The sequence below is a fragment of the Mytilus californianus genome, unplaced genomic scaffold (genome assembly GCF_021869535.1).
Source record: "Mytilus californianus isolate M0D057914Y unplaced genomic scaffold, xbMytCali1.0.p SCAF_29, whole genome shotgun sequence".
Taxonomy (NCBI): Eukaryota; Metazoa; Mollusca; class Bivalvia; order Mytilida; family Mytilidae; genus Mytilus; species Mytilus californianus.
This window is the reverse complement of record NW_026262678.1, coordinates 259158-272611: the sequence shown is the minus strand read 5'-3', so window position 1 is coordinate 272611 and position 13454 is coordinate 259158. Positions and strand designations below refer to the sequence as shown.

The 13454-nt window shown below is 32.9% G+C and overlaps 1 long non-coding RNA gene across 1 annotated transcript; it reads right to left on the bottom strand.

The window, feature by feature from the left end:
* Positions 1-3860: 3860 nt before the first annotated feature.
* Positions 3861-8322, bottom strand: LOC127732851 (uncharacterized). The gene is made up of 4 exons (XR_007996457.1): positions 8038-8322; positions 6583-6692; positions 5133-5316; positions 3861-4129 (listed from the first exon to the last, which is right to left on the bottom strand). It is a non-coding gene; the product is annotated as an uncharacterized LOC127732851 (long non-coding RNA).
* Positions 8323-13454: the final 5132 nt, after the last annotated feature.

The window sequence follows — 13454 nt, the reverse complement described above, 5'->3', positions numbered from 1 at the left end:
AATATTTTTCTTCATATAATAGGATTATAATAGGATCATCCTATGATATACGTCTTATACTGTAACTCAAAGCTGTTTTAGAAAGGTCTTAAGCAGGATGATGTTATTAGACAATACTTAGTTATATTTACATTATATTTGAATGCATGTTTTTCGTCTTTTACACTAAAACAATATAATTCATTTACTCTCAGGATGATGCACACAACCATAATTACATTACATGCGTGCTTTACAAAAATTCGTTAGATTAGATTTTATTTCCCAATTCATACATTGTAACAGCACGTGCATGGTTTCCTTGCCGTGATAGCAACAGTGCATAACATGAAACTGAACGGAAAAATGATTTCAATGTTGTAGCAAAAATATATAGACAATAACTGTTTAGTGTCTTTAAATATCAGCTGTATTTTGTACGTGGCTAAGAAACAGTTGTAACGCGAGCTTCAGCGAGCTATTTCTCCTGTTTCGAGCCGAGTACAAATACAGATGATATTTTTAGACACTAAACAGTTATTGTCTTTATCCTGCAATTAATTTTGTACATTTTATTTCCCATCCAAATTGTTGAATTAGTTTTTGAAAGAAATCGTCATGACTTAAACGCGGACCGCAATGAGAACCCCAAATTGAACTGTGCCGTAAACAGTAATTTGACATAACCGTTCGCTCGCAACAGAAGCAGAATACCAGAAGACTATATACGTCTAGTATACGTATATCGCTTCGTGTTATCTGTACACCTGTATTACTAATTTAAAAGTAAAAAGGTCGATTGCAGGATAAAACATTATAAGAATAGAATGCATTTATTGTAATTTAATTGGGTAATTAAAGCGTTGATCTGGCGCGCGCTTCATGCAAAGTGTGCTTCGGCCAACGCTTTACGCCCCAATAAAATTACAAAAAAAAGTGTTCAATTCTTAAAATGAAAAGTAGAGGAACTAAATACAGAAAAAATAATTGACCTTAAAATACAGTGATCCAATACCTGATTAAAGTTATGAAATCACAGGTAATTTAGAGGAATACAATACATAAACAATGTGTGCATGTACTTACAATCCGTAGAGTTCATAATCATAGTTATTGTCCGGAGTTATTGTGTGTTCTTAAAAAAGCTGTAACAATCCTTAAGAAGATGTTGTCTCCAAGTTTGTGTTGTTTGTTTTTCCGTTTGTTCTGTTGAGCTCTCGTTTTCAATCTGTAAAGAAATGCGCAACCAAAAATAATTGAAGCGCTGACTGTTCTTGTTTGAAGGGAAACAAGAAAAAGCATGCCGTACGCAGCTACGCAATGTGCGTCTTACCTTTCTTTGTAACTATGTTTATGATGCAAATATATATGTTTACAGTCTTAACAATTAAACTTAATGAAAACAACTTACACTTTGAATATGTATAAATACATACTGCAGATTTATATTACAGTTAAAGGCATGACGATCTTCATTGCAATTATTTAGAATTTAAAAACAAATGATAACTGGTGTGTCATAAATGAACAAACGCCTGTCATTATATGAAAAATTAGACATCGCAAGACATTTGAAGACATATTTATACAGAGTTTTCGAATACATGTAGTTTTTCTGAGTGCTAGTACCATTACTGATCGGAGTTAAATGGTGTATTGTTAGGCATGTTTGCAATAACATAATTATGTGCATTTATTACACTATTGTTTCAGAAAAAGGGTGAAGGTTTGGTACCATTAAAACGTTTAAACCCGCTGCATTTGTTTGCACCTGTCCTAAGTCAGGAATCTGATGTTCAGTAGTTGTCGTTTGTTGATGTGGTTCATAAGTGTTTCTCGTTTCTCGTTTTTTATATAGATTAGACCGTTGGTTTTCCCGTTTGAATGGTTTTACACTAGTAAATTTTTTGGGGCCCTTTATAGCTTACTGTTCGGTGTGAGCCAAGGCTCCGTGTTGAAGACCGTACTGTGACCTATAATGGTTTACTTTTATAAATTTTGACTTGGATGGAGAGTTGTCTCATTGGCACTCATACCACATCTTCTTATATCTATTTGTTATTAGTACCGGTTCCAAGGGCAGTTCGAAATATTTGTCTGTGCCCATTCTTTTCAACATGTTTCGTTTAAAGTCTTTCATGTGCATTATACTTTTCTATCTGGAAAATGTTAACACTATGGTACAAATAGAAGTCGGTAGCACCCAGAATCACTAGTAGATATTGCAATCTTGATTTGTATTCAATTTCATTTATCATAAATTCTTGATCTTTCTTAATTCCAATTTAACAATTTTTACCCGAAAAATATTCCACGACAGATAAGTCACAAAAGAGCATTCACCACAGACTATCTTATTAAAATGTCCTTAAACCAGATACTTCATATTGATAAAACAATGTCATGAAAACAACTTGAAACTATTGACAATAATCATTGCTGTTATAAATCAATATATCTGCATCGCGAATAAGGTCGTGTTCACCTTATGACATCGATTATTGTTCTCTTTGGTCAGTTTCGGTTATATCAGCTTTTCAATAGATGTCATATTTGAAAATAAATGTGATGCACTATACCTTTGTATTTTCTTGAAGACTATTTCTCTTTAGATCCGCTTCTGCATGTTCTTTAGAATTAAGAGGCTGGCCTTCTTCGGGACCAGCTGTACAGTAAACTAAAGAACAATTTAAATGTAAACATGTTTTAGGTTTGTTACATCAAATTCATTTTGATAACTTGTGATTATGATTTATTCACGATAAATTGTTCGTGTTGCTAGAAGGACGGTGGCCATGGAAGTCGGAACCCGCTAAGGAGTGTGTAACAACTCGCCTGCCGAATCAACTAGCCCTGAAAATGGATGGCGCTAGAGCGTCGGACCTATACCGGACCGTCAAGGCAATACGAGCACCCTGGGTGCCAAGCTTTGACGAGTAGGAGGGCCTAGTTTTAATATCCTTTTTGTGTTAAAAATTTGACAATTTGAAAAATCGTTGTTTTTTTTTATATATTATTATTAACGGTAAACTTATTATTTAAAACAATTTTACAAAATTCATTTTGTTTTCATTTTCTTTTACTTGCTTTATCAATTTACAATATGCCTTTTATCTTAAGATCACTCGTGAAATCAATAGATATCATAATGCATTAAAGTAAAAAAAAGAAGCTTTCAAGCATACTTGCTGTTCTTTAGTTTTCTCGTGTTTTTTTTCTACATTTGTCATACCGTGGCACTGTATAGCTTGCCATGCAGTATGAGGTTTGCTTATTGTTGAGATCGTAAGGTCACCTATTACTGCTTACGTCTACATTGGTATATGGTGGCAAGTTGTTCCGACATTGGCAATCATACCGCATCTTCTTATTTTAATAATGTATTTGCAAAGGTAGTACTTGTATTTTTATAAGTCATTAAAATGTTGCTCTTTAAACAAATAAATTTTAAATATCAAACTGTTGCAGTAGGTTTTATTTGACAATGTAACCAGATAGCATGATTCAAGATACACAATCGTCTTTGTCTTCCCCGGGACCCGAACCCGGGACATCTGTGTCACAAGGCAGCGCGTTAACCGACTGAGCTAAAGAAGAACTTCCTTAGTACAACTGCTTACGGCTGACTTGGTATCTACTAATGAAATCCCGTCACAACTATAGATTAAAAAAAAAAATTATAACGTAATGCGGTGTTTGTCTGGATTCCAATGAACTATCAGCATTTGCATAAAACAACATGCACAGTACGTTAGAACTGGGTATATTAGTACGTTTCTCATATTTTATCATTTAATAAAGAAGATTTATGAATGTATGACTGCTTTAAACTGTATGTAACTTAACCCAAATTTTTAATATCATTTTCACATTTACCTGTTTTCGTGCCATAACATTTTTTAATGGTTTTACTTCCTATGTACAAACACTTCTGTTCTGATTATTGCCGGTCACAATGTATAGTTACACAGTTGATTGATTTTGTAGCATTCATACTTGCCTTCTTGGACCCCTTTTCCTCTTTTCTTGCAGTGATAAAAAACGCAAAGAAAACACACGATTACACACGGTATACACAAACCAATGACGGCCCCTTTGAATCCGAAAACATATCCAGGAGAGTCAGAATCTTGAAGAAATGACACTGTATCTATAATAAGAAAGTGAATAAAGTTTAATATGGTGCGGTATTTGCTTGCTGTGTAGAAGACCCATTGGTGGCCTTGAGCTGTTTTCTGCTCTTTGGTCTGGTTTTTGTCTCTTTGACACATTCCCCATTTTAATTCTCAATTTTATTTAAGTTCATCTCAAAAATATGTTTTGAGGCATGAAGTCGTTAATTTTTCTATCAATCCTGTCCTTCCGTCCGTAATTATGTGACTGAAACAAATGGTTTCGAGAAATAACTTTGGTATCATTTGCTTGAATATACAGAACTAATATAAATCTCTTATCCAATATAAACTATTAACATACAGATATGTCTCGCATGTATATATAGTTCCATAGTAAAATGCAAATGCTGAAAATAAAATAGCAATATTTTGAAATGTAAAATATGCAAGTTTTCAAGTCACTGACCCATGCCTAAAGGGACGTGGCCATATTGTTCCGTAAAAAATAAAGATTGGCCAATGTTTATTCACCAGGATGCCAATATCATTGACCTATCGTAAGTTGTTGTTCTCCTTAAACTGACCTAATCAACCTTAACATGTTAACGTATGCAAAAACAAATCGAAGTCAGTGACTGAGGGCACAGGGCCAAATAATCTCCATGGAAATGAGATATTCCAATACTTATTCAACTTATACCAAATATCATTGACTTATCATAAGTTGTTGCCCTTTAACTGACCTAATTACAAATTGTTGACGCCACCGCTACCGCCCCAAACAGTATACGTAATTCTTGTGTTTTGAATCCGCTTAGGCGAGACAATAAACTGTTAAACTATTTCTGTTAACATTTTTTGTGATCGGCAGACGTCACGAAAAGACAAATTAACAGGACAAACATGACACGTCTTGGCCCTACTCAAGTCAAAATTTGAGTTCACCTCCGAAATATTTATGATGATAAGCACTTCTCAGATGGCCGTTTTAATTTTTTTGCCAAACTAAAGATGATATCTTAAAACAGAACATATTACCATTGCAATCTTGCAGATATTTAGTTTCAATAGCACCATCATATGAACCTCCAAACGTGCACACAACTGTCAGGTTGCCACCACATAGGTCAACAGCAGACTGTGACGTAATATTTACTGTACCATGAAAAAATGCACCTTGCAGAAGGATTAATTCTTGCTGGTGTGCACTAAGAATATCACCCTGTAATAAGATAGAAATTACAACAAAACATTATTACTAAAAACGCAGATTTTTTTTTCTAAAATGGCAAAACATCCAATGTTAATACTTGTTTTCTCCTGTTTACCTTAAGTTGTGCATAGGTTGCCAACAGACTCCTTTTTCTTCTTTTGGTATATACCTTTATACCAAAATTAATTACAATAAGTCAATTGCAAGATTTTAAAAAGGCTGACTTTGTTTCATAATACACAAATCAATTTCTTTGGAGTGAAAAGTTCTATTACATATGATTTTAAAACGGGATTGTAATGAGTCATAATTTTCTTCACACCCTATTTCCTAAATCGTCAAAATCAGTGAAAATAACATTTTCTATTCATTTTTCTTTTTACATCTCAAAACCTTTATTTTCAAACAAAGCATGAGAATATTGCCAAATGAATATTACCAAATTAGTGAAAACTGCAGTAGCGTTTTTCTTCCCTGCTGAAAACGAGGAATATGATTCTGACGTTTAGTTTCTTATTCAGTAAAAATGACGAGCAATTTAAAATTGACTAATCAAACACATTTGATACAGATGTGAACAAATGCATGTAGCTGTACGGTCATTTAAACTGAGCAATAAAATCAAGGCCCATGTATCACAACATTGTGAAAAAGAAGCAAGCACAATAGATTTTGAACAAAGAAAATACCATGAAGGAAAAAGGTCACACATATTCGAGTTATTTTGAGTGACATTCTGTTTAATGCATTTGCTGCAGTTGACTGTTGTTGAATATTTGGGTCACAGATTACTACATTATGTTTTTATTGTCGTATCCGGCCTTCCATTTTTTTGTCTTTGACTAAAACATTCTACTTACTACAAGCAACATGACGCGTGCCTCTTGTTGAGAAAGATTTTTACTGGTGTTCCTGATATAACACATCGTTTTTTGTTGGGTTCATGTTGCTCAGTCTTTACTTTTTAAGTAGTGTGTGTGCACTTGTGCGTTTTTGATCGACGTTCGTTTTGTGCGTGCATGTCAGTTTATTTTCGACTACGAGTTGTAAGTACCCATTTGGTATATTTCACCTTTTTTGATAAGGATATATTTTTGTTGTTGAGAATATTGCTAAGCGTACAAATATAAAAATGATCCATGATTACTTAAATCCGTTGTGTAAACTAAAACCATGATAACCCGCCTTCATAACCAAATATGCATATGCATTGATAAAAAGGTAATGATCTTACCATGTATTCATTTTACTTTATTTTGTTTTAAATTTACTCACATTAAACATGGTTCGGCATTTTGGCACTGGAAAGAATCTTTCTATATTCAAATGTACAATGATATTTCTATCACTTATGTTCCACGTAATGTCTATATTTTGCGGCAAACCTTACATAGAAGAAAAACACTAATTACTTATAATAATACCAACAACCGTAACAGACAACTAGTAAAAATTCAATCTTCAAAGGTGAAATATGATTACTTTATTGCAACACAATGATTAGAATTGTACTATTGATAGTTTTGATGTACTTAAAAGTCTTTGAGTAAATCAACATTGAAAGATTCAATCTCAAAGCATACCAGCCATCTCTAGTTCACAAATTGTCTCTCGACGCCAAGAGGTGCAGAGACATATAAATGTCGGGTAACCGGTCTTGTATGCGCTTTCACACGCACAATTTTTGCCAGATTTTGACGAAATTCATATCAAGGTTTTTTTTTCTTTCAGCATTGGCTCTTTAAAATTCAAAAATTAGTGTCTAAGGTAGTAGTGCTCATTGAATATAAAAATTGCATTGCAAATTTCATTGCCTTCATTGCATCAAGAATTTAACGAAATGTGTAACAAAGGTTTACATTAGCCTTCAGCAAATTTGGAATTAAGCGCTTATTAATTATTTTTGAAAAATGGAAATGGAAGTTTGATAGAAAATTGCATTGTAAGCGCACTTGGTTCCTCATTCCTTGACATCTTTTTTTAGGAGACTAATACCAAAGGTTTATACAAATAATCTTTGCAAGATTTCGAAAAAGTGCCAATCAATTATTTTTCGAAATGAAAATTATATGCAAAATTGCGTTGTAAGGACTTTCGGATCCACATTTCTTGTCAGATTTATTATAAATTAATATCAAAGGTTTATGTAAGTTTGTCAGTCCCATTTCAGATGAAGTTTTGGTTTAAGTCAAGTTAAAGTTTGTATTTGGTCACATCAACTTGGAACTAAATACAGATGTAAATATTGACTCAGTGCAGTTTTACAATTATAAGCTGATTTAGGGTTTTCATCCAGATTGCACAGTTTCCCGGGTATGGTGATTTGATTTGCGAGCGGGGCATAGTGTCCTACTGACACAAATTTTTTTTTCATAAATTATTTGAATACAAAGATTTAAGACTCAAGTGAAAACATTTTTTTTTTCGATATACTTTAAAGCATCAGGGCAGGTATTTTAAATTTGAATGTATTTCATATTCAAATGTCTCTTTGTCGTCATATGACATTGTGTAGTACATACATGTGGAATGGCAAAGCTGGTCTTGAAAATACTTTTTTAAAGTTCGTTTTCCTGATCAGTGACTGTTGACTGGCGAATCTTATCTTTAAACTTGGCCTTTAATCATTAAAAAAACAATTTAGGGTTGAAACTTTAACAAGTTCGCTAAAGCGACAGACGAAACCAGAAACAGCAAATTGTATAGCAAAATACATTGTATATCGCTTACAAATGAAATTGGAACTGTTTATCATCACAACTGCTTCGTACGAATACACATCTGACAAACACGTGTATGTTGTATTCAAATCTGATTCGGAGATATTCTTTATTGTTAGAGAGGAACCATCATTTACTTCCTTTCCAGTGTATTTGTCTGAATAAAAGGAGAGACCTTGATGGAGAATAACATCAGATTGTTTCATCCATGTTGTTTTCCCTAAACCTACTGCTGATGTATTGCAGAAAAATGTCACATTTCTTCCGTAAATAGACGGAAGGTCTTCAATCGTCCAATAAACTAAAATGAATTAGAGTTTCCAAGTTAATTGCTATATTGAATACTTGTAAAAAAGCACTTTATTTTGTCAAGTTCTAAATAATTCGTTTTCAACGCTCTCAATGAACAGTAATATTTGAAATAATTTAAAGAGACTTTACAGGTCAACACATTAATTTATCTTTTAAACGAAATGTGTTAATGTCTGCTCCAGTTGACTTAATTTCAAACATAGTAAAGTTGAAGATAAATATATCATTATTCTGTAAAATATCTTGTTTGGTTTGTTGAGGTGACTATCATACTTGTTTCCTTCGACATCCATTGTTTTGGATAACAAAGCCTACAAATAAGTTAAAGTATTAGATTTCTCCAAAATGCAACGAGCAGCATTTTGAAATTAATAGATATTCATTTTTCACGGGACAAAACAAAATATGTTGGTTTTCATTTGTAAAGCTTTTATAAGCTTTGCATGCTACCTTAGTCAATTTAAGTAAAGACCGCTAATTAGTTTATCAACACTAGAAACTATCAATACAAACTCACTTTTATTGGACAATCCAGCCAACACCACAGTTTGCAAACAGTACAGGATGACTAATATCCGATTCATTTATTATGTGCAACTACTTGGAAGGTGATAGGACATGAGTATCTTAACCTTAGTAATAATGTTCACTCATATCAAATGTTGTTCAGTCAGGAAAAATCACACTACCACAAAAAAGAATTAACCACAATAACATTGCTCGTATGGTCCTGCAATTATAAAAAAATCGTGTTTCATAACCAAAAGCAATACAATATATCAATCTTTATGACGACAAATTATATGTATGCCATTGTCACTTTATGTTCCACTATCATTACTATCATTTTTACTATAGTGACAGTAACGCCAACTAAGCAGCTGCCTTTCTGTCAGTGGTGGTGTGGAGTATGGGTTGGAATTATCTTTTGTTATCCTTCTTTCCTTACCTCTTACATAAAAAAAAGCTAACCATCATTGTAAATATGTCTTGTATTGCATTTTTAATTTCCACACTTTATAACATTTTAAAATAAGTACTATTAAATATTTTCTTATGATTGTGGCCTCGTGTCTATTTCTTGCATGAAGAGAAAATAAAGATGAAATATATGACAAGGTTAATGGTTGAATCATGATAAGTATCTGAAACTAATCAGCTGTCGATTTATTTTCACAGAAACGATGAACAAACTTTAGTCGTAAATGAATCAGTTACATGTATGTGTCTAATATATTTATCTCTGCATGAAATAGAATACCAATACATGTAGTTAAGTATATATTGATTTGCACTAAACTCAGAGGTACATATGTTTCAACTAATTTCTAATTATATATATAAGTTGTCACAAGGACACATACTTGTCATCAATTTCACTTAAATATCAGCTTTTGACATTGTCATTTTTTTTAGTACACAATGTCAAAACTAGTTCAGATTTTGTATAGAAAATTTGAACAAAGTTGATCAGAATTTATGATCATATATGACCTTTAAAACGGTTGTTTATATCATGTATATTACTATAATTAATTGAAGACCAATACATAAAATGACCTAAATTCACATAGATATGTTGATTATATTAACTCTTCTGTACTATATGTAAATTAATAGCTCTAATTACATTTTACTATGATCTCACAGTATAATGAATCTTTATAAAACCGTCTCAAGAGTCATATAGTTCATGTCATTTAAAATGGAGTTGTACCGTTTTTTCCTTATGATGTGATATAGCAGCACTGTCCGAGGATATATGGGTGGGGGTGGTGGGAGGGGGAGGATTGAACGTTCTAAAATTCTATATGTGTCAGGTATTCAGTTGTTGTAGTTGGTTGCTGTCGGTGATATTTGTTCATTCTTTATTGGTTTGTCATAAATCAGTTCGCTGTTTTGTAACAATCCTCTTTTGGATTTTATAAACCAATAAAATATCTTATCTTATCTTATCCCAAGAACTGGTATACATACATCCAAGCTCATTGGATGGAGAGTTTTCTCATTGGCATGCATACCACATCTTCTTATTTATATAAAAAGCTAAATAAGTAGTTTGAAGAACCTAATAAATTTGAACTATGTGGATGGCGCTGTGCACCAGTCTGTGCGCAACAGCAACCCAACAACATTAATTGTTTCTTTATTTATTAGATATAGGAAGATGTGGTATGAGTGCCAAGGAGACAACTCTCCATCCAAGTAACAATTTATAAAAGTAAACCATTATAGGTCAAGGTACGGCCTTCAACACGGAGCATTGGCTCACACCGAACAGCAAGCTATAAAGGGCCCCAAAAATTACTAGTGTAAAACCATTCAAACGGGAAAACCAACGGTCTAATCTATATAAAAACGAGAAACAAGAAACACGTATGAACTACATAAACAGACGACAACTACTGTACTTCAGATTCCTGACTTAGGACAGGTGCAAACATTTGCAGCGGTATTAAACGTTTTAATGGTACCAAACCTTCTCCCTTTTTCTGAAACAACAGTATAACATCACAACATAGAAAGACCCATTATAAAATATCAATTGGAAGGCTTAACTCAATCAAAAAACGTAAATTAACACACAATGAACGAATATCTGTGATACCTGAATGCAAATACATAGTTAATAAAAATTATAAGGAAAATAACTAAGGTTAAAAGTAAATAAACAGGTTGAAACAAAGTTAAAGTATGATACCACTGTGAAATGTTAAACAATATTTAGAAAATATCAATTTGAAAAAACTTGTGTCATATTATACACAGGTAAATGAAAATAATTTTGTTGTTAAGCATACTTCTTCTTCTCTGTGTATAAAATCTTCCGTTTAGGAATACCAAGAAATTTCTTTAATATCAATAAAACTTATCTAACACTTGGTACATATGGGGTGAATATCAACAATCAAACTATACAATTAGTGCTAGATAAAATTTTCTGTACAGGTGCAAGAACATTATTTAAGAAGAAATGAAATAATTTTGATGTTCATAGTACGAAGAAGTGAAAATTTGTATTAATTCTAAATAATCAAAGCTGGTATATAGACAAGATCCATGTTAACATTAAATAACAAAAAAGCATTAAAACTAGTATCAACAGGTCAAATTAACAAGAAAGTACGATTTGAGAATACTCTCAGTTACTGGCAGCTAGTTAAAAGCCAAAACAATTAATAATAAAAAAGCATGCATCAGAGACTGAAATAAAAAAAAAAAACACATCCCAGGGATTTAGTAGTTTAACGTCATGAACAGTCAAAGGAGACATGACTTGTGCAATGCCAAAAATAAATGTATCGATAGGTAGTAGGATAGTTAGGAGTGACTTATAGATAAAAATGAACGTGTGTGTGTCTCTATACATCCCGTTTGAAAAAAAAATACAAATTTAGTTATGTTTTAATTTGCTAATGAAACAAATCGATATTAGTGCCAATGTAAACTATATTCAGAGATCTAATTACAACATTGGTACGATAACCCTTACTAATAATTATGTCTACTTTTAATCAATGTCTTTCTTATAGTCTTAAATCAAAGGTCGGATTCGTCCTATGCTTTCCCTCTAGGACTTCTTAAATACAGGTATTCCCGTGTCTTGAATAGGTTTAAGTTTTTTTAAGTATATTATTTACTGCATAGGCGGATGCAGGGGCTGCCGCCGCCGCCGCCCCCCCCCTTTTGTGGGAAAAATTTAGTTGGTTATATAGGGAATCAGTGAAGCACGACTGGAGCGGGCCCTTTCTCGGGGCAGTCAGTGCCCCCATCCCCACCCCCTTATGAAAATTTCCGGATCCGCCACTGTAATAACTGGTTTATACTACAAGTTTACAATTTTTCAATCCTGTGTGTTTAAGATATACAATATATCCTCGATTTTATACCTCAATGTCATGTCATGTAGCTTCTAGGACATTCAACAGTTGTGATAAAGTGTCACTAGTTTGCTAACCTTTGATCTTGTGTGTAGTCCGACTTTCATAGTAACAAACTATCTATACCATGCATCCGGAGATAAACTCTTGTTCAATACAATACGGAGACAAGACAACACATGGCTGTGTAATAAAAAAAGGTTGCCAATTGCACTTTGTGAATTCACAGGTGGTGTTAGTAGTAAGTAAAGTATTTGTTTCAGTTTCATAACAACAAGTATCGAGCTAAATATCGGATGTGATTTTTCTCAGTACTGTATCGTTAATTCTAATCCAAACATGAAGAACATATTTCAATCTGACATTATAGTTAGATTCGGAATAAAAGCTATCACATGTTCAAAGCTATCACAAGTAAAAGAGCAGCGAAGGATACCAAAGGGACTAAGCTAGTCTAGTGATGAAGTTTCAACCAGATAAAGATGTTACAGACTGACGGACAAAATATAACTAGCCCGACCTACTGATAGTGATCGTTTCAAGGGAACAAACAAATGTATAGCCAAACTTTTCGATAGCTACTTTTCAGGTTCAAAACTATTAAAATAACCAGGAAACCAAAATATACAAATTAATCATAATAAGGATGTAATTCAAGGAAAGGTTAAACAAAAAAATCTCGTTCTGTCCTGAATATGCATACGGCAGGACTGAAAGTAACATTTCAGCAACTTAAACTTATAAACCAAAATTCACACTATATAAGTAAAAAATATCAAACCGACATAAAAAGTCCCCCAGGGAATCAGGTAAAATCTAAGTAATTTCTGTACAAAGGGGAGTAACCAGTGTTATTTTAATTTACTCAGACAAGGAACATGGCTTTTATCTGATATAATATAATTCAGTAAAGTACAATTTTTAATGGACACATTATTGATTATTGATAATTGGCAATCCACCAACGGTTCAGTGTCATGTTTTGTTTCGAAAAGTCCATTAGATACAGCCTACGCAAAAAATGAAGTCATTTGAAATTCTCTTGCCACTCGAACTTACGAATTATTTATTATTATCTCCTAAATGCGTATATATTGTAGAAAAACATAACTATCAACATTCTTCACATTGTCTCGGCCTTCTACAAATAATTCATTCCTAGAATTCACGTTGTGCATTCTGTAATGATTTTTTTTATATTCAAACTTATACACATAACTGCATCATCAATTCT